Source organism: Mus musculus, chromosome 1 (assembly GCF_000001635.26).
Source record: "Mus musculus strain C57BL/6J chromosome 1, GRCm38.p6 C57BL/6J".
Classification (NCBI taxonomy): domain Eukaryota; kingdom Metazoa; phylum Chordata; class Mammalia; order Rodentia; family Muridae; genus Mus; species Mus musculus.
Window position 1 is genome coordinate 17,382,725 of NC_000067.6, and position 19,408 is coordinate 17,402,132.

The following is a 19,408-nucleotide window of genomic DNA, read 5'->3' on the forward strand; positions in this document are numbered from 1 at the left end:
TAGATTTTCAGAAAACTTACCATTTTTTCCCGATTTTTTTTTTTAGGTATTTTCCTCAATTACATTTCCAATGCTATCCCAAAAGTCCCCCCATACCCACCCCCCTAATCCCCTACCCACCCTCTCCCCCTTTTTGGCCCTGGCGTTCCCCTGTACTGGGGCATATAAAGTTTGCAAGTCCAAAGGGCCTCTCTTTCCAGTGATGGCTGACTAGGCCATCTTTTGATACATATGCAGCTAGAGACAAGAGCTCCGGGGTACTGGTTAGTTCATATTGTTGTTCCACATATAGGGTTGCAGTTCCCTTTAGCTCCTTGGGTACTTTCTCTAGCTCCTCCATTGGGGGCTGTGTGACCCATCCAATAGCTGACTGTGAGCATCCACTTCTGTATTTGCTAGGCCCCGGCATAGTCTCACAAGAGACAGCTATATCTGGGTCCTTACAGCAAAATCTTGCTAGTGTATGCAATGGTGTCAGCAAAACTTACCATTTTTATCTTTCTCATTAGAGTTACACTTGCTTTTATATGTATTCTCCAATTTATAAATATTGTGTGTCTTTTTTTTTGTTTTTTTTTTTTTTTGTTTTTTTTTTTTATTTTTTTTTTTAATTAGGTATTTAGCTCATTTACATTTCCAATGCTATACCAAAAGTCCCCCTTACCCACCCACCCCCACTCCCCTACCCTCCCACTCCCCCCCTTTGGCCCTGGCGTTCCCCTGTACCGGGGCACACAAAGTCTGCGTGTCCAATGGGCCTCTCTTTCCAGTGATGGCCGACTAGGCCATCTTTTGATACATATGCAGCTAGAGTCAAGAGCTCAGGGGTACTGGTTAGTTCATAATGTTGTTCCACCTATAGGGTTGAAGATCCCTTTAGCTCCTTGGGTACTTTCTCTAGCTCCTCCATTGGGAGCCCTGTGATCCATCCATTAGCTGACTGTGAGCATCCACTTCTGTGTTTGCTAGGCCCCGGCATAGTCTCACAAGAGACAGCTACATCTGGGTCCTTTCAGTAAAATCTTGCTAGTGTATGCAATGGTGTCAGCATTTGGAAGCTGATTATGGGGTGGATCCCTGGATATGGCAGTCTCTACATGGTCCATCCTTTCATCTCAGCTCCATACTTTGTTTCTGTAACTCCTTCCATGGGTGTTTTGTTCCCACTTCTAAGGAGGGACATAGTGTCCACACTTCAGTCTTCATTTTTCTTGAGTTTCATGTGTTTAGGAAATTGTATCTTATATCGTGGGTATCCTAGGTTTTGGGCTAGTATCCACTTATCAGTGAGTACATATTGTGTGAGTTCCTTTGTGATTGTGTTACCTCACTCAGGATGATGCTCTCCAGGTCCATCCATTTGGCTAGGAATTTCATAAATTCATTCTTTTTAATGGCTGAGTAGTACTCCATTGTGTAGATGTACCACATTTTCTGTATCCATTCCTCTGTTGAGGGGCATCTGGGTTCTTTCCAGTTTCTGGCTATTATAAATAAGGCTGCTATGAACATAGTGGAGCATGTGTCCTTCTTACCAGTTGGGGCTTCTTCTGGATATATGCCCAGGAGAGGTATTGCTGGATCCTCCGGTAGTACTATGTCCAATTTTCTGAGGAACCGCCAGACTGATTTCCAGAGTGGTTGTACAAGCCTGCAATCCCACCAACAATGGAGGAGTGTTCCTCTTTCTCCACATCCTCGCCAGCATCTGCTGTCACCTGAATTTTTGATCTTAGCCATTCTCACTGGTGTGAGGTGGAATCTCAGGGTTGTTTTGATTTGCATTTCCCTGATGATTAAGGATGTTGAACATTTTTTCAGGTGCTTCTCTGCCATTCGGTATTCCTCAGGTGAGAATTCTTTGTTCAGTTCTGAGCCCCATTTTTTAAGGGGGTTATTTGATTTTCTGAGGTCCACCTTCTTGAGTTCTTTATATATGTTGGATATTAGTCCCCTATCTGATTTAGGATAGGTAAAGATCCTTTCCCAGTCTGTTGGTGGTCTTTTTGTCTTATTGACGGTGTCTTTTGCCTTGCAGAAACTTTGGAGTTTCATTAGGTCCCATTTGTCAATTCTCGATCTTACAGCACAAGCCATTGCTGTTCTGTTCAGGAATTTTTCCCCTGTGCCCATATCTTCAAGGCTTTTCCCCACTTTCTCCTCTATAAGTTTCAGTGTCTCTGGTTTTATGTGAAGTTCCTTGATCCACTTAGATTTGACCTTAGTACAAGGAGATAAGTATGGATCGATTCGCATTCTTCTACATGATAACAACCAGTTGTGCCAGCACCAATTGTTGAAAATGCTGTCTTTCTTCCACTGGATGGTTTTGGCTCCCTTGTCGAAGATCAAGTGACCATAGGTGTGTGGGTTCATTTCTGGGTCTTCAATTCTATTCCATTGGTCCACTTGTCTGTCTCTATACCAGTACCATGCAGTTTTTATCACAATTGCTCTGTAGTAAAGCTTTAGGTCAGGCATGGTGATTCCACCAGAGGTTCTTTTATCCTTGAGAAGAGTTTTTGCTATCCTCGGTTTTTTGTTATTCCAGATGAATTTGCAAATTGCTCCTTCTAATTCGTTGAAGAATTGAGTTGGAATTTTAATGGGGATTGCATTGAATCTGTAGATTGCTTTTGGCAAGATAGCCATTTTTACAATGTTGGTCCTGCCAATCCATGAGCATGGGAGATCTTTCCATCTTCTGAGATCTTCTTTAATTTCTTTCTTCAGGGACTTGAAGTTTTTATCATACAGATCTTTCACTTCCTTAGTTAGAGTCACGCCGAGATATTTTATATTATTTGTGGCTATTGAGAAGGGTGTTGTTTCCCTAATTTCTTTCTCAGCCTGTTTATTCTTTGTGTAGAGAAAGGCCATTGACTTGTTTGAGTTAATTTTATATCCAGCTACTTCACCGAAGCTGTTTATCAGGTTTAGGAGTTCTCTGTTGGAATTTTTAGGGTCACTTATATATACTATCATATCATCTGCAAAAAGTGATATTTTGACTTCCTCTTTTCCAATTTGTATCCCCTTGATCTCCTTTTGTTGTAGAATTGCTCTGGCTAATACTTCAAGTACTATGTTGAAAAGGTAGGGAGAAAGTGGGCAGCCTTGTCTAGTCCCTGATTTTAGTGGGATTGCTTCCAGCTTCTCTCCATTTACTTTGATGTTGGCTACTGGTTTGCTGTAGATTGCTTTTATCATGTTTAGGTATTGGCCTTGAATTCCTGATCTTTCCAGAACTTTTATCATGAATGGGTGTTGGATCTTGTCAAATGCTTTTTCTGCATCTAACGAGATGATCATGTGGTTTTTGTCTTTGAGTTTGTTTATATAATGGATTACATTGATGGATTTTCGTATATTAAACCATCCCTGCATCCCTGGAATAAAACCTACTTGGTCAGGATGGATGATTGCTTTAATGTGTTCTTGGATTCGGTTAGCGAGAATTTTATTAAGAATTTTTGCATCGATGTTCATAAGAGAAATTGGTCTGAAGTTCTCTATCTTTGTTGGGTCTTTCTGTGGTTTAGGTATCAGAGTAATAGTGGCTTCATAAAATGAGTTGGGTAGAATACCTTCTACTTCTATCTTGTGAAAAAGTTTGTGCAGAACTGGAGTTAGATCTTCTTTGAAGGTCTGATAGAACTCTGCACTAAACCCGTCTGGTCCTGGGCTTTTTTGGCTGGGAGACTATTAATAACTGCTTCTATTTCTTTAGGGGAAATGGGACTGTTTAGAAGGTCAACTTGATCCTGATTCAACTTTGGTACCTGGTATCTGTCCAGAAATTTGTCCATTTCGTCCAGGTTTTCCAGTTTTGTTGAGTATAGCCTTTTGTAGAAGGATCTGATGGTGTTTTGGATTTCTTCAGGATCTGTTGTTATGTCTCCCTTTTCATTTCTGATTTTGTTAATTAGGATTTTGTCCCTGTGCCCTTTAGTGAGTCTAGCTAAGGGTTTATCTATCTTGTTGATTTTCTCAAAGAACCAACTCCTCGTTTGGTTAATTCTTTGAATAGTTCTTCTTGTTTCCACTTGGTTGATTTCACCCCTGAGTTTGATTATTTCCTGCCGTCTACTCCTCTTGGGTGAATTTACTTCCTTTTTTTCTAGAGCTTTTAGATGTGTTGTCAAGCTGCTAGTATGTGCTCTCTCCCGTTTTTTCTTGAAGGCACTCATAGCTATGAGTTTCCCTCTTAGAAATGCTTTCATTGTGTCCCAAAGGTTTGGGTACGTTGTGGCTTCATTTTCATTAAACTCTAAAAAGTCTTTAATTTCTTTCTTTATTCCTTCCTTGACCAAGGTATCATTGAGAAGAGTGTTGTTCAGTTTCCATGTGAATGTTGGCTTTCTGTTATTTATTTTGTTATTGAAGATCAGCCTTAGTGCATGGTGATCTGATAGGATACATGGGACAATTTCAATATGTTTGAATCTGTTGAGGCCTGATTTGTGACCTATTATGTGGTCAATTTTGGAGAAGGTACCATGAGGTGCTGAGAAGAAGGTATATCCTTTTGTTTTAGGATAAAATGTTCTGTAGATATCTGTCAGATCCATTTGTTTCATCACTTCTGTTAGTTTCAGTGTGTCCCTGTTTAGTTTCTGTTTCCATGATCTGTCCATTGGTGAAAGTGGTGTGTTGAAGTCTCCCACTATTATTGTGTGAGGCGCAATGTGTGCTTTGAGCTTTACTAAAGTTTCTTTAGTGAATGTGGCTGCTCTTGTATTTGGAGCATAGATATTCAGAATTGAGAGTTCCTCTTGGAGGATTTTACCTTTGATGAGAATGAAGTGTCCCTCCTTGTCTTTTTTGATGACTTTGGGTTGGAAGTCAATCTTATCAGATATTAGGATGGCTACTCCTGCTTGTTTCTTCATACCATTTGCTTGGAAAATTGTTTTCCAGCCTTTCATTCTGAGGTAGTGTCTATCTTTTTCTCTGAGATGAGTTTCCTGTAAGCAGCAAAATGTTGGGTCTTGTTTGTGTAGCCAGTTTGTTAGTCTATGTCTTTTTATTGGCGAGTTGAGACCATTGATGTTAAGAGATATTAAGGAAAAGTAATTGTTGCTTCCTGTTATTTTAGTTGTTAAAGGTGGCATTCTGTTCTTGTGGCTGTCTTCTTTTAGGTTTGTTGAGGGATTACCTTCTTGTTTTTTCTAGGGCGTTGTTCCCGTTCTTGTATTGGTTTTTTTCTGTTATTATCCTTTGAAGGGCTGGATTCGTGGAGAGATAATGCGTGAATTTGGTTTTGTCGTGGAATACTTTGGTTTCTCCCTCTATGATAATTGAGAGTTTGGCTGGGTATAGTAGCCTGGGCTGCAGTTTGTGTTCTCTTAGTGTCTGTATAACATCTGTCCAGGCTCTTCTGGCTTTCATAGTCTCTGGTGAAAAATCTGGTGTAATTCTGATAGGCTTGCCTTTATATGTTACTTGACCTTTTTCCCTTACTGCTTTTAGTATTCTATCTTTATTTAGTGCATTTGATGTTCTGATTATTATGTGTCGGGAAGAATTTCTTTTCTGGTCCAGTCTATTTGGAGTTCTGTAGGCTTCTTGTATGTTCATATGCATCTCATTCTTTAGATTTGGGAAGTTTTCTTCAATAATTTTGTTGAAGATGTTTGCTGGACCTTTGAGTTGAAAATCTTCATTCTCATCCACTCCTATTATCCGTACGTTTGGTCTTCTTATTGTGTCCTGGATTTCCTGGATATTTTGAGTTAGGATCTTTTTGCATTTTCCATTTTCTTTGATTGTTGTGCCGATGTTCTCTATGGAATCTTCTGCACCTGAGATTCTCTCTTCCATCTCTTGTATTCTGTTGCTGATGCTCAAATCTATGGTTCCAGATTTCTTTCCTAGGGTTTCTATCTCTAGTGTTGCCTCGCTTTGAGTTTTCTTTATTGTGTCTACTTCCCTTTTTAGGTCTAGTATGGTTTTGTTCATTTCCATCACCTGTTTGTATGTTTTTTCCTCTTTTTCTGTAAGGACTTCTACCTGTTTGATTGTGTTTTCCTGTTTTTCTTTAAGGACTTGTAACTCTTTAGCAGTGTTCTCCTGTATTTCTTTAAGTGATTTATTAAAGTCCTTCTTGATGTCCTCTACCATCATCATGAGATATGCTTTTAAATCTAGGTCTAGGTTCTCAGGTGTGTTGGGGTTCCCTGGACTGGGCGAAGTGGGTGTGCTGGGTTCTGGTGATGGTGAGTGGTCTTGGTTCCTGTTAGTAAGATTCCTCCGTTTACCTTTCGCCATCTGGTAATCTCTGGAGTTAGTAGTTATAGTTGACTCTGTTTAGAGATTGTTCTTCTGGTGATTCTGTTACCGTCTATCAGCAGACCTGGGAGACAGATTCTCTCCTCTGAGTTTCAGTGCTCAGAGCACTCTCTGCTGGCAAGCTCTCTTACAGGGAAGGTGCGCAGATATCTTGTATTTGGACCTCCTCCTGGCCGAAGAGGAAGGCCCAAAACAGGACCTTTCTCAGACAGTGTGTTGCTTTGGCAGTTCCCAGGTGGTACAGACTCTCACCTAAGCAGACTAAATTCCTAAGTTCCTTGGAGTCCCGGGACCAAGATGGCGACCGCTGCTGCTGTGGCTTAGGCCGCCTCCCCAGCCGGGCGGGCACCTGTCCTCCGGTCCGGAAGGTGGCCGGCTGTCCCCGGCCCACACAGGGTGCTGCCTCAGCGCCTCTGTGCTTCTGCCTGTTCCAGAAGCTGTCAGGTTCTCTGGCGCACCCTCTCACCTGTTCAGACTAATTTCCTAAGTTCGGCGGGTCCCGGACCAAGATGGCGACCGCTGCTGCTGTGGCTTAGGCCGCCTCCCCAGCCGGGCGGGCACCTGTCCTCCGGTCCGGACGGTGGCTGGCTGTCCCCGGCCCACACAGGGTGCTGCCTCAGCGCCTCTGTGCTTCTGCCTGTTCCAGAAGCTGTCAGGTTCTCTGGCGCACCCTCTCACCTGTTCAGACTAATTTCCTAAGTTCGGCGGGTCTCGGACCAAGATGGCGACCGCTGCTGCTGTGGCTTAGGCCTCCTCCCCAGCCGGGCGGGCACCTGTCCTCCGGTCCGGACGGTGGCTGGCTGTCCCCGGCCCACACAGGGTGCTGCCTCAGCGCCTCTGTGCTTCTGCCTGTTCCAGAAGCTGTCAGGTTCTCTGGCGCACCCTCTCACCTGTTCAGACTAATTTCCTAAGTTCGGCGGGTCCCGGACCAAGATGGCGACCGCTGCTGCTGTGGCTTAGGCCGCCTCCCCAGCCGGGCGGGCACCTGTCCTCCGGTCCGGACGGTGGCTGGCTGTCCCCAGCCCACAAAGGGTGCTGCCTCAGCGCCTCTGTGCTTCCGCCTGTTCCAGAAGCTGTCAGGTTCTCTGGCGCACCCTCTCACCTGTTCAGACTAATTTCCTAAGTTCGGCGGGTCCCGGACCAACTTGTGTGTCTTTGAAATAGTAAAAGTTTACTACTCCTTTCTGTTACTTTGAATTATATCTATCCACAGCTATAATCTTTATAATATATTTCTCTCAGAAATATATATTTCTGAGAGATAAAAAACTTATTATTAGCCAGGCGTGGTGGCGCACGCCTTTAATCTCAGCACTCGGGAGGCAGAGGCAGGCGGATTTCTGAGTTCGAGGTCAGCCTGGTCTACAAAGTGAGTGCCAGGACAGCCAGGGCTACACAGAGAAACCCTGTCTCGAAAAACAAAAAAAAAAAACAAAAAACCAAAAAACAAAAAACAAAAAAACGAAAAAAAAACAAAAAAACTTATTATTGGGGCTGAAGAGATGGCTCAGTGGTTAAGAGCAGTGACTGCTCTTCCAGAGGTATAGAGTTCAATTCCCAATAACCACTTAATGGCTTATAACCATCTGTAATGGGATCTGATGCCCTCTTCTGGTGTTCCTGATTGTCTGAAGACAGCTACAGTGGTATAATTGTATATACATAAAATAAATAAATCTTTAAAAATATATTATATTATTGGTTAATATGAGCTAGTACATATATGCATATATATGTTTGTATATTCTAAAATATATATACATCTCCTAATAATTGAGAATGTTCCTTAAGATAAAATAACTCTGACCTAAAGGGGAGTGTTTTAGCTCAAATGATAAGCATACAAGTCATCATGAAAATCAGTTGATTTTTCCGAGATAAACAGCCTCTGTATGAGACGGTCTGGGTTCTAGAAAGGGAGGGGTTGTGTTTCTGCTTTGTTAGTTGTTTTATCATCAATATTCAGCTTATGGTATGTAAAAATACTCATTGAAGGTTGTATGTTTTTTTCAACTTTTAATTTTTATGTGTTGAAAATATTTTAGTAATATTTCTATTGGAGATTTCAATAATTTTGAATAATTTAAAGTTCAGCTGTAGCATGATTATTAATTTATTTTTATAACTTTAAACAAAGTTTATTAAAGTATACTTTTAATTAAAATAGAATAACATTTATTTTCTTTCCTTTTGTTTTCTCTGTCTGGTATTTCTCAAGGATGACCCTCCATCAACCCCTCTCATTACCATTTACCCTCAGATTAATAGCCTCTTTTCCTTTGATTATTGTTTATATATACATAATATTGAATATTGTTTATATATATAATGTGTAAATGTTTTGTGAGCTCTGATCTCATGTAGTCTGTTGTACTAGGCTGTGGAGAGGATGGCATTGGAAAGTATGAATGTTAGCATCCCATTACTCTGCTAACACTGGGTTCAAGGCAGTTGAGGCAGGTTAGAAATTATGTGAACTTGTTTTCCTCGGTCCAGTGTGATTTTGAATGCTGCTAGAAGTTCCTTTAAAGACTGTTGAGTACTGAAGCTGGATGACATAAGGTACATATTTTGTTTCCCAACTCATCGCTTAAAAACTAAGAATGCCTAACATACTCATTACTGTTTGACCACTGGACACTATGATGGCTGATCTTCATTTTAACATGACTAGATTTGGAATCTCTCCACTGCCACTGCCAAGTCTTTCCCACCACTGTGGACTCTGTCTCCTCTTTATTTGAAACTCAGAATAAATCTTTCTTCTCCTAAGATATTTCTCTCAGGCATTTTGTCACCGCGATGAGCACACTAGTTAATACAGATGCCTCTTAAGGGAGGAAAGGATATATATTCAATGGTCTTTGTTCCTGATGTCATATCTTTCTTTGAACAAAATCCCCAAAGAAAAAGACAGATGAACCATCAACTTTGTGCAAGGGCCCCTACACCCAGCACACACGCACTCACTGGCTCTTCATGTTTTTATAAGTCCAGACTAGAGGAGACAAATGCTAGTCAAGGACTCCATTCCTTGTACTGTACCCAGTGAGAGGTGATCCGACATTATCCTAGCTTCTATAAGCACCTTCCTTTATAACCAACCCTAAAGAGTTGCGTGCAGAAAAAGAGCCACTTGAAAGCCTTTGCCCTTGTGTTTAGATTGCTGCCAAAGCTTTTGCCATATTTCAACAAGAATTAACTGTAGAAAAGCTCTGGAGTTCTCAGGCACTGTAACTGCCTGCCCTGCTTGCTTAAGGTCATTAAAATCCTGGCCTTTGCCAAATGACTTAGAGCAGAGCCATCCTGTTCTTGGAGTAAATTGTAAGTTTGCTTAGGTCATGGGCTTCTTAGTGGCCAACAACATTGAAATGAGTCCTTTTTAATGATGTTAAGTATAAACAAGATGCTAGTGTGAGAATTATAAAGTTATGTTTATGATGATAATCTTCTGTAAGAAATTGTTAGTACATTTAACATTCATGAATTATTGAAAATAAAAACAGCTTTCATATTATTCTGTCATATGAAAAAGCTATATATCCCAAATGCTAGTTATTTACATATTTCATCTTCTCTAGTGAGTCCTAAAATCTCTTTATACAGGGTGCACTTATGGTCATGCTCACACAGCCAAACAGTTGTGATGAGTTACACGATTATCTGGTAAACTCAAGCTGTCAGAATCAAAACAAAGCCATTTTCTTTTTTCCTTTTTTAAAAAATTATTAGTTGTAATATTTATTGTTATATATTTTTTATTAGGTATTTATTTCTTTTACATTTCCAATGCTATCCCAAAAGTCCCCCACACGCTCCCCCACTCACTCCCCCACCCACCCACTCCCACTTCTTGGCCCTGGCGTTCCCCTGTACTGAGGCATATAAAGTTTGCAAGTCCAATGGGCCTCTCTTTCCACTGATGGCCAACTAGGCCATCTTCTGATACATATGCAGCTAGAGACATGAGCTCCGGGAGGTACTGGTTAGTTCATATTGTTGTTCCACCTAGAGGGTTGCAGATACCCCCAGCTCCTTGGAGCTTTTTTCTCTAGCTCCTCCATTGGGGGCCCTGTGATCCATCCAATAGCCGACTGTGAGCATCCACTTCTGTGTTGGCTAGGCCCCAGCATAGTCTCACAAGAGACAGCTACATCTGGATCCTTTCAGCAAAATCTTGCTAGTGTATGCAATGGTGTTAGCGTTTGGAAGCTGATTATGGAATGGATCCCCAGATATGGCAGTCTCTAGATGGCCCGTCCTTTAGTCTCAGCTCCAAACTTATTCTATGACTAATTACTCTGGACCAAATAGTCCAGTGACCCATTTTTTAAAGATAAAATAAATTCATTTTTATCTTGTTATACTAATGGCTGTATCTCTGGTGAATTACAGAAAGTATACTCGTAGAGTTGTTTTTCAAGTTTTCCCTGTCTTTTGACTGATTAGAAGTGATAACAGACCAGCATTTCCTATTCTTTCCATTATAGCATTGATTTGCAAAACTTAAGGAACCCTTTTGTGTTTTGTTTGTCAAGCAGAAGATAAAGTAATGTAACACAACACTGTCTTGTGAGGCTTTTTGCATTAATGTTTATGAACCTATTTATCTGCATCTCTTCCAGCGTACAAAAGAAAACCATGACACTTGCAGATTGTACCCATCTAAAACAGTTTTTAATCAAAGTGCATTAATGATGTTTTGAAGGTGTAAACAGGCACTTTGCTGCATATTTATTGATCTGATACATAGATACATCTAAACACAGTGTAAATACCAGAAGGAGACAGAGGCTAGGTGGAAATGCTTGGAGTTGGGAGTTCAATGGTGTTAGAGCAGAACTCTTGCTGGACTGTGGGTATTGGTGCTGAGAAGTTTCCTGCTCCTGCCTTATTTAACCCTTCTAGTCATAAGACAAACTGGACTTCATTATCTCTGTCTTAAATACAAAGACACTGGCATTCAGAAAGCTTGTTTAAGATCACAAATTGTCAAATTGCAGTTGGGTTTTTGGGTTTTTGTTCTTGTTTTTTTGTTGTTGTTTGTATGTTTGGTTGGTTTTTTGTTTGTTTTGTTTTGTTTTGTTTTTTTCGAGATAGGGTTTCTCTGTATAGCCTTGGCTGTCCTGGAACTCACTTTGTAGACCAGGCTGGCCTCGAACTAAGAAATCCACCTGCCTCTGCCTCCCAAGTGTTGGGATTAAAGGCGTATGCCACCACTATCCGGCTTTGCAATTGGATTTTGAACACTGCTTTTTTTTTTTTTTTTTCTGACTCCAAAGTTCTGCTAAGTTTATGTCATAGTGGCTCATGGTGGGGTTGCATCACGAAGATTGAATGCTGCCAGAATCTTTAAGTCCTCAAGAACTTTGAGGAGCTTATAAGAAGATTGACTTTAATATCCAATGAACTAATTGAGACATATACTGACTCAATCATTGCACTGAACAAATTATTATTGGCAGGTATTATTCTTGGTGCTGAAGGAAACAAGTGTGCCAAATAGATATTTCTCTATTAGCTACAGTGGCAACAGTCTACCAGTTCCAATTTCCGAACTAGTGTATTTGAGATTACTGTTAATGATTTCAATATTCATTACAATTTAAAAACATATAGTGATCTGTTTCCCCCAGGACCCACATGTGCTAGGGAAGAAGTGGACTTGGGAGCGGCTGCGGCTGTCCTCTGTGAAATTGTCGCATCTGGAAATCGCGGAGCCTCGGTGGTCAAGACATCTCCATGCCTAAAGGACTGAAAGAAAAAATGGTAGGACGGGAAAAAAAAAAAGTCATCCATCCATACAGTAAAACGGCAGCTCAGATTACAAGAGAGTCACACAAAAAAAGACAAGAAGGAAAGATTGAAGATTGAGAGGGCCTTGCGTCTCAACCTTATTGGTGACAAACTTCAGTGGTTTCAGTCATCTGGATACAAAAAAAAAAAAAAGGAGATATTCAAAGAAAGATGCCTGTGAATTAATTGAAAGGTACTTGGATCGGTTCAGCAGTGAGCTGGAGTAGATTGAGTTACACAGCAGCATCAAGGACAGGCAGGGAAGGCGGCACCATTCCCGGGGAGGCCGTCATCAAGCAGACCATGGAGTGGGAGTGGCAGCAGTACGAAGGCTATGGCTTTGAGATCCCAGACATTTTAGACTCTAATACTCTGCAGACGTTCCGGGAATGGGATTTTGATCTGAAGAGATTGCCAAACATCAAAATGAGGAAACTTTGTGCTGATAATGCAGTTCCTAAGAAGCGCAAACAGAAAAATATTTTAAATATAGAAAAGGATTTAGAAGAATTAGAACCTTCAGGGCAAACTGGAGACACTACGGATGGGAAACTGGAACCAGCAAGTGAATCAAGTGACACGGGTGAAGAAATGACTCCAGTGCCTGTCAGCCCTCATTGAAATACCTGAGACCCTCATGTTCTACTCAGTGACTATGGCACATAGCCATTTATATGTGGGCTGGTGAAATGGCTTAGCAGGAGGGGGCTTGCAGCCAAGTCTGACTACTGGAGCTTGAATCTGAGAATCCATGGGTTAAAGAGAAAGGATGCTACAAATTTTCTTTCACTTGCACACCATGGGAAGTATGCATGTGCACGCACACAAATAAAATTTATTTTAGTAATTAAAAAAACATATAGTAAAGATTTTTACTTTTTTGATAGCTATTAGAAATTGCAAATACATACAAACAACAGTGTTCGGGAGATGGCACACCCGTCAACCAACCAACTGGCTTCTAAGCCTATTGGAATTGATTTTATTTAATTCTGTTACTCTGCCTCTTTGGAATGGTACTATTTAAGCAGCCTGGAGCTTCTGTCTACAACTCATAGTTTAGATATTATTACCATTTTCTTTCATTTCACTGCATGCTGAATATGATTATGCCCAGATTCTAAGTGTAGGTTTTTGGTCCTGTCTGAAGCACTGACAGAGTTCACAAGGCAGACGGCCCAATGTGAAGGAAATTGGTTAAATTCCCATAGTCACATTTATTATTTTAAAAACATTTTAATTAAAATATAACATATCCCTTCTTCTCATTCCTCCCTTCAGCTCTCCACATACTCCCTCACTTCCTCTCAAATTATCATTCTCTCTCTTTCTCTCTCAACACACACAGACACACACAGACACACACACACACACACACACACAGATGCACACACACACAGACACACGCGCACACACACACACACACACACACACACACAAGCACACACAGGCACGCACACAAACGCACACACAGGCAGGCACACACACGCACATACACACACGCACACACACACATGCACACACTGAGTCTGCTTTGTTGTTGATATGTGTATGAGCTTTAGCTCATTACTTTGATTGGACAACCAGTGTTCTCATTTATGGCAGATGCTTAATTTCTCTTCTCCATCTTTTTCTGACATTATGGAAAGTTATACTCAGATGAATTTCTTTACACATCTCCAGCTCTATGTCTGCTTTCCCTCTGGCAACATTCTGGCCTTCTTTATAATCAGTGTGCAGCCAAAAAGCAATCCATAGGTGTCAGTCACCTTCTCACCCTGAGTCTGAATGCTCTTCAAGAAGGAGCAGTTCTTTTATTCCAGGAATGTCCATTGCAATGGTCTTTTCCATGTACAGCTATTCCAGACTCTCATAATTTCTTTCTAATGATGGTAATGGAGTTGGTTTCCTTAGTCTTTACCTATCAGTATAGAAATCTGAACCCCACCATATTGAAAAAAAAAAGATTTCTTTAAAGACCAAGAGATTATTTTAAAGACAAACTCCAGGAAGCAGAATGAAATGAAGGTGGGTAAGGGAATATATGGATTTTATGGAGGTGGAATGAAATGAAATATGTAAGGGACTGTGTGGATTTTATCAGCAGAATTTCCCTGAGTTCTTAAGTTAGTTCTTCCCTTTCTTGGGTTCCTTTTCAGTCTTTCCAATAAGCCTGATTTTACCAAATTACTTGAATAAAAAAAAAAAGGGTTTTTTTTTTATCAATTAGAGCAAGAAATGTGGGAGTATTTTAAGTATATTTAAATACTTAATTTGAGTTAAGCAATTCAAGTATGAGCTAATATGACAAATTGGAAAATCAGAAAATATAGGAAAAACTTTAAACAATAGAACTAAATGACAAAGACACTCTTAAATCCCTGTTTCTGCTCTCACAAAACAATTAATGGTGCAGTTTAGGGAACTGGATTTATCGTCTCTCTTTTCATGTGCCATTTACATGAATTCTTATTTTTCTCACATTGCAAAAAAAGTTTATTTAAAAAAGTTCTAGCAGCAAGAACAGTAACAAAACAAATGGAGAAAAGGACAAATAAAACAAAGAGGAAATTGTGTCCTGTGGGGTGTCTCCACTCTTAATCGAGTTCTTTATATCGAGCAAACATGACTCTTCGAATGATGTCTCGGTATGTCTCATTAGACTGTCTCTTGCTGGTTCTTCCTGGGGCACCACCACCAGGTCCCCTCATCTGCCCTTCAATCTCCTCTGATGAACCCAATCCAGGATGGCTATATCCCAGGCCTGCCCCTTTCCTCCAGCCAGTGGCCTGCTGGGCACAGCCTCCTTTGCTACTAGTGTCATTGTCTTCTTTATCAACAGGGTTTCGATCACTGTCTGTTTCTCTGGAGTATTTAATCCGTTTCCTTTCTGGAGAATCAAAAGATTGTAGTTTTTCCCTTCGGTCATTTCCTTTTTCTTTAAACCTTCCCGCCTGCTCTCTCCTCTCCAGACAGGCGAGCTCTTGCTCTGACTGTTTTATCTTCCGGTGAATTTCCAGGTTTTGCTTGTGCATATTTGACAGTTGTTGGTATTTGGTAAGAACTTCTTTTTGGGAAACTGCCTTCTGCAGAGCAGACAAGCCAGTTTATTCCAGTCAGTGAGTTTGTCGTCTTCATTCTCTTTCTTGGTCATCTCCTGGAGAGGCTGTGGCTGTGAACAGGAGGGGCCTGTTCCTCTTCTTCCTCTTCCTCATAGTCACTGTCTCCTCCATATTCACCCAGGAGACCAATCAATGGATTTACCACCTTAGGTGGAGGAGGACTCTCTTCCTTTTTCACAGTAGGAGGTAGAGGCTTCTTAAAAACATCTTCTAGGGGAGACTTCCCCTCACTGGTACTTTCTTGAAACTTTGTCATTCCTCTGTCTTTTTTTCTCCTTGCCATCTCTTTTAGATGTTTCTTTCTTGCTATTTGACTTTCCTTGACTGGTAGATTTCTTTTCCTTGATTTCTTCTTCATCAGGTGACTCAGGGTCCTAGGGCACATAGATTTCTTGCTGGGTGTTGGGATCATAGTAAGTTCCTGCCAAGGGGTCATAATAGTAGCCAGTTGCAGAATCATATATGTAGCAGTCAGGTGATGACTGTTGCCCTTGTCGATTTGTATCTGAGGACCAGTCTGAATTTCTGTTTCCTCCTCTCCTATCTCGGAAATATTTTTTACCCTGATAGTAATGCATGTGGTCAGAATGGTCCCCAGAATCATTTCTTCATTTTCCAGTGGTCAGGTTTACAGCTACCTAATCTTCCCATCAATGCTAAATGGTGGATCAAGGTTCTGCAAAATCTTCACTACTCGAAGAGCTTCTGCATGGGAGTCAAGGTCTATAAAACCATAAGTGTGACCCATGGGGCCAGTCCTGTTCTTGATGATGTGGACATTGGCAGTAGTGAGATGCACGCAGGGCTCCAGCACTTCGACTATAACTTTGGGTGGAGTGGAACAATAGATACGTTTTAGCATGATTGTTTTACTCTCCCCATCCTGGCGTGTCTCTCCAGACCATGACTCCTTTTCCCGGTCTCTTCGGAAAGCAAGCCCTTCCCTTAGAGAGTGAGGGAAGTATCTTTCTGTATCTCTCTTCTGATGTCGTAATCTTGACTCTTGGCCTTCCTCCCATTTCCTGAATTCATGCTCCTTACCAGCAGGCCATGGCTGGTTGGGCAGTTTTTCTGAAGGTACTGGTATGGATGTTTTCTGAGGTTGAGGATAGGACACTAGTTCCTGCTTGACTTCTTCCTTTGGGCCCTTGCAGAATGAACAAGACTGATGCCCACCAGTGCTAGCCTTACATCGTTTACAGTACCAAAAATCTGGGCTTGGTACATACTCAAGAGTGACCTCTTTGTCATGGATTATTCGAGTTCCCTGGTTGGCCTCCATGCATCCGATGGCATCTTCCTAGAGTGAAAATTCCACGCAGACATAGCTATAGTTTTAACCTGTGTTATACTCCTTCAACTGCAACTCCTTTACAGGTATGCCATCAGAAGTTCGAAAGGCATTAAGAATCTCTGGCACTTTCTGGAACCCCATTTAATCGAATAAGCCTGTTAGGTTTCTCCTCACTTGGGACAGTCCTATAATCTTGATCCTGAAGGTCTTGTTGGGCATCTCTGGACATTTTACCCTGAGAAAATGACTTGCTCTGGCCATAGCCAAAAATCTGGTTTCCTGGCAACCTGTGATCCACATCACAGTATTCAATGCTTCTGTAATCAGTGTCTTGTTGGCTAAGAAAGTCCAAATCACCTTCCTCTTTAAACAGACCAGCATCTGAACTCTGTTGTTCACCTCCAGAAAGCTTTGGCTTATCTTGTTCTTGAATTGGACTTTGGCTGTTTTGAAAGTCTGATTGAGATTCATGTTCAAAAGTTCCACTTTGTGTTTCTCCTTCTCTTATTTCTGAATGCTCAAATTATCCCTTCTGAACACCAAAAGCAGGTCTTTCCACTGCATGGTCATGTATGGATTCATCTCTCTTGTTCATATTCATACCAGAATGTGCTCTCTCTTGTGGAGAAGGCTGAATGTAATCCAAAACTTTTGGATCAATAGGAGGCGTCTCCCTATCTTTAAATTCCATACAAGGTCCTACCTCTCTGCCCTGAAAATCTTGGTAAGTCCTAGTACCATGTCTTCCTCTGAAATCCGAATGCGGTGTATCCCTGTTCCTAACGTCTAGATCAGTAGTAGCTGAACCTCGGCCTCTAAAGTCCACCTGTGTTCCATCTTTATCCCTGAAGTCCAAAACAGATACATCTCTGTTTCTAAAATCAGAACGAGAAAGATCTCTGGATCTAAAATGCAAATCTGATAAATCTCTTCCCCTAAAATCTGAATGGGATCCCTCTCAGCCTCTAAAATCTAAATCATAAGTGCCCCGCCCCCTAAAGTCAGTTGGAGGAATATCTCTACTTCTGAAGTCAACAGTATGAGAATCCCTGTCTATATAATTTATATGAGGTATCTCCCTACCTCTATAATCCATAGGAGTACCATCTGTAGTCCATGGGTGGTCCTTCTCTATCCCGAAAATCCCCAGGATATATGTCCCTGCTCCTGAAGTCCAACCGTGCTGAATCTCTACTCTGGAAATCCGAAGATGAAAAATCTCCCCCTCTGAAATCGTGTCCAGGTCCCTCCCCTCCTTGATAATCGCCATGTGGTCCATCTCTAGCTCCATAGCTGAAAGAATGCTCCTCTATATTTGCAAAGGGAGGTCCTGAATGCTCCTGGAAATCAAAGGGAAGTGAATCTCTGCCAGGAAAGTTGCCAGAGTGTCTCTCTTGAGCATGACTCTTAAGGGGGAGGAGGAGGATAATCCCTGTTCCACCCGGGAGCAAACCTTTCTTCTTGGCTCCCACTGTAGAAACAAAGACAGGGTTATTCATATTGTCCAGAGAGTTTGAAATCTACACACCAGCATATTCTTCTCTAATCACAGCATATTCTTCTGTAAACATATTTTGGGGGGCAGAGTTCTGTAACAAGGTCCTAGATCCATAGAAAACAGCAAGTTTTGCTATTTTAAGATGAGGTAGAGCTCTCCTCTTGCAGGGAAGGTGCACAGAAGTCTGGAAGTCAGATCCACCTCCTGAGACCTGGGGTCAGAGCCCTCCCTGGAGGCCGACTCTCCTCTGGCAGGAAAGGTGACCAGGGGTCTGCATCTCAGCTCTGTCTCCTGTCCGAGTAAACTTTTATGCTCCCATTTCAGCTTTCACCCAGTCTGAAAAGGTCCTGTTCTGTTAGCAGATCGAGAATCCCCCAACATCTCTTTCGATGTCAAGAAAGCTTCAATAAGTAGATCTTTTTCCTACCAAACTCTAGCAAGGTGGTACCAAAGCAGCTTAGCCGCCGCGGCCCACTCCTCCTCCTCAGTGGCCATAACGGACCCAGCATCCAGAGACCGGAACTTCCTCAGGGTGAGCTTCGGCTTCCACAAAGGTGTCTCGCCACTACCTTCAACTTTGTGCCCGATGGGAGATGAAGTATGGCCGCAAACCCCGAGGCCTCCTCTCCCGCCATCTACATGAATTCTTTTATGCAACAACAAATAAAAATAAAAAGAAGAAACAAAACCCAAGGAAATTCTCTTAAGGTCTTATGAAAGGAGACATTGATCTTCTGCTTGATCTCAGTGGAGGGTCCCAAGGTCCCCAGAGGACTCTCCATGCTGCAGAACCCTAGCACACCCGGGACCTAGAGATCACTGGTGAGTGGAACACAGCATCAGTTCCAAAAGACCCACAGGGTCTTATGCTAACAGGAACAGGGACAAAGGCAGGCCCTAGCACACCCAGAATCTTGGGATCAATGAGACCAGTCTATGCAGGAGAGCACAAGGGCTGCAGAAGCAACAGAGCTTTTTGGACAGGGTCCATTTGGGCCTGCATCCTCAGCCAGGAAACAGAGCTGAGATGCAGACCCCTGGTCACCTTTCCTGCCAGGGGAGAGTCAGCCTCCAGGGAGGGTTCTGACGCCCTCAGAGGTCTCAGGAGGTCTCAGGAGGTGGATCTGAGCTCCAGACTTCTGTGCACCTTCCCTGCAAGAGGAGAGCTTGCCTGCAGAGAGTGTTCTGACAACTGGGACACAGGAGACAGTTGGTCTCCCAGGAGTGCTGACAGAGGCTAAAGAATGACAGGAGGAACAAGCTCCATCCAGAGACAGCTAGATCATCTAACACCAGATATTACCAGATGGCGAAAGGCAAACGAAAGAATCTTACTAAAAGAAACCAAGACCCCGGGGCATCATCAGAACACAGTACGCCCACCACAGCAAGTCCTGGATACCACAA

The 19,408-nt window shown here is 42.0% G+C and overlaps 2 pseudogenes; one reads left to right on the forward strand and one right to left on the reverse strand.

Moving 5' to 3' along the window:
* Positions 11,917 to 12,937, forward strand: Gm5251 (predicted gene 5251; annotated as a pseudogene).
* On the reverse strand, positions 14,566 to 18,616 carry Rbm6-ps1 (RNA binding motif protein 6, pseudogene 1; annotated as a pseudogene).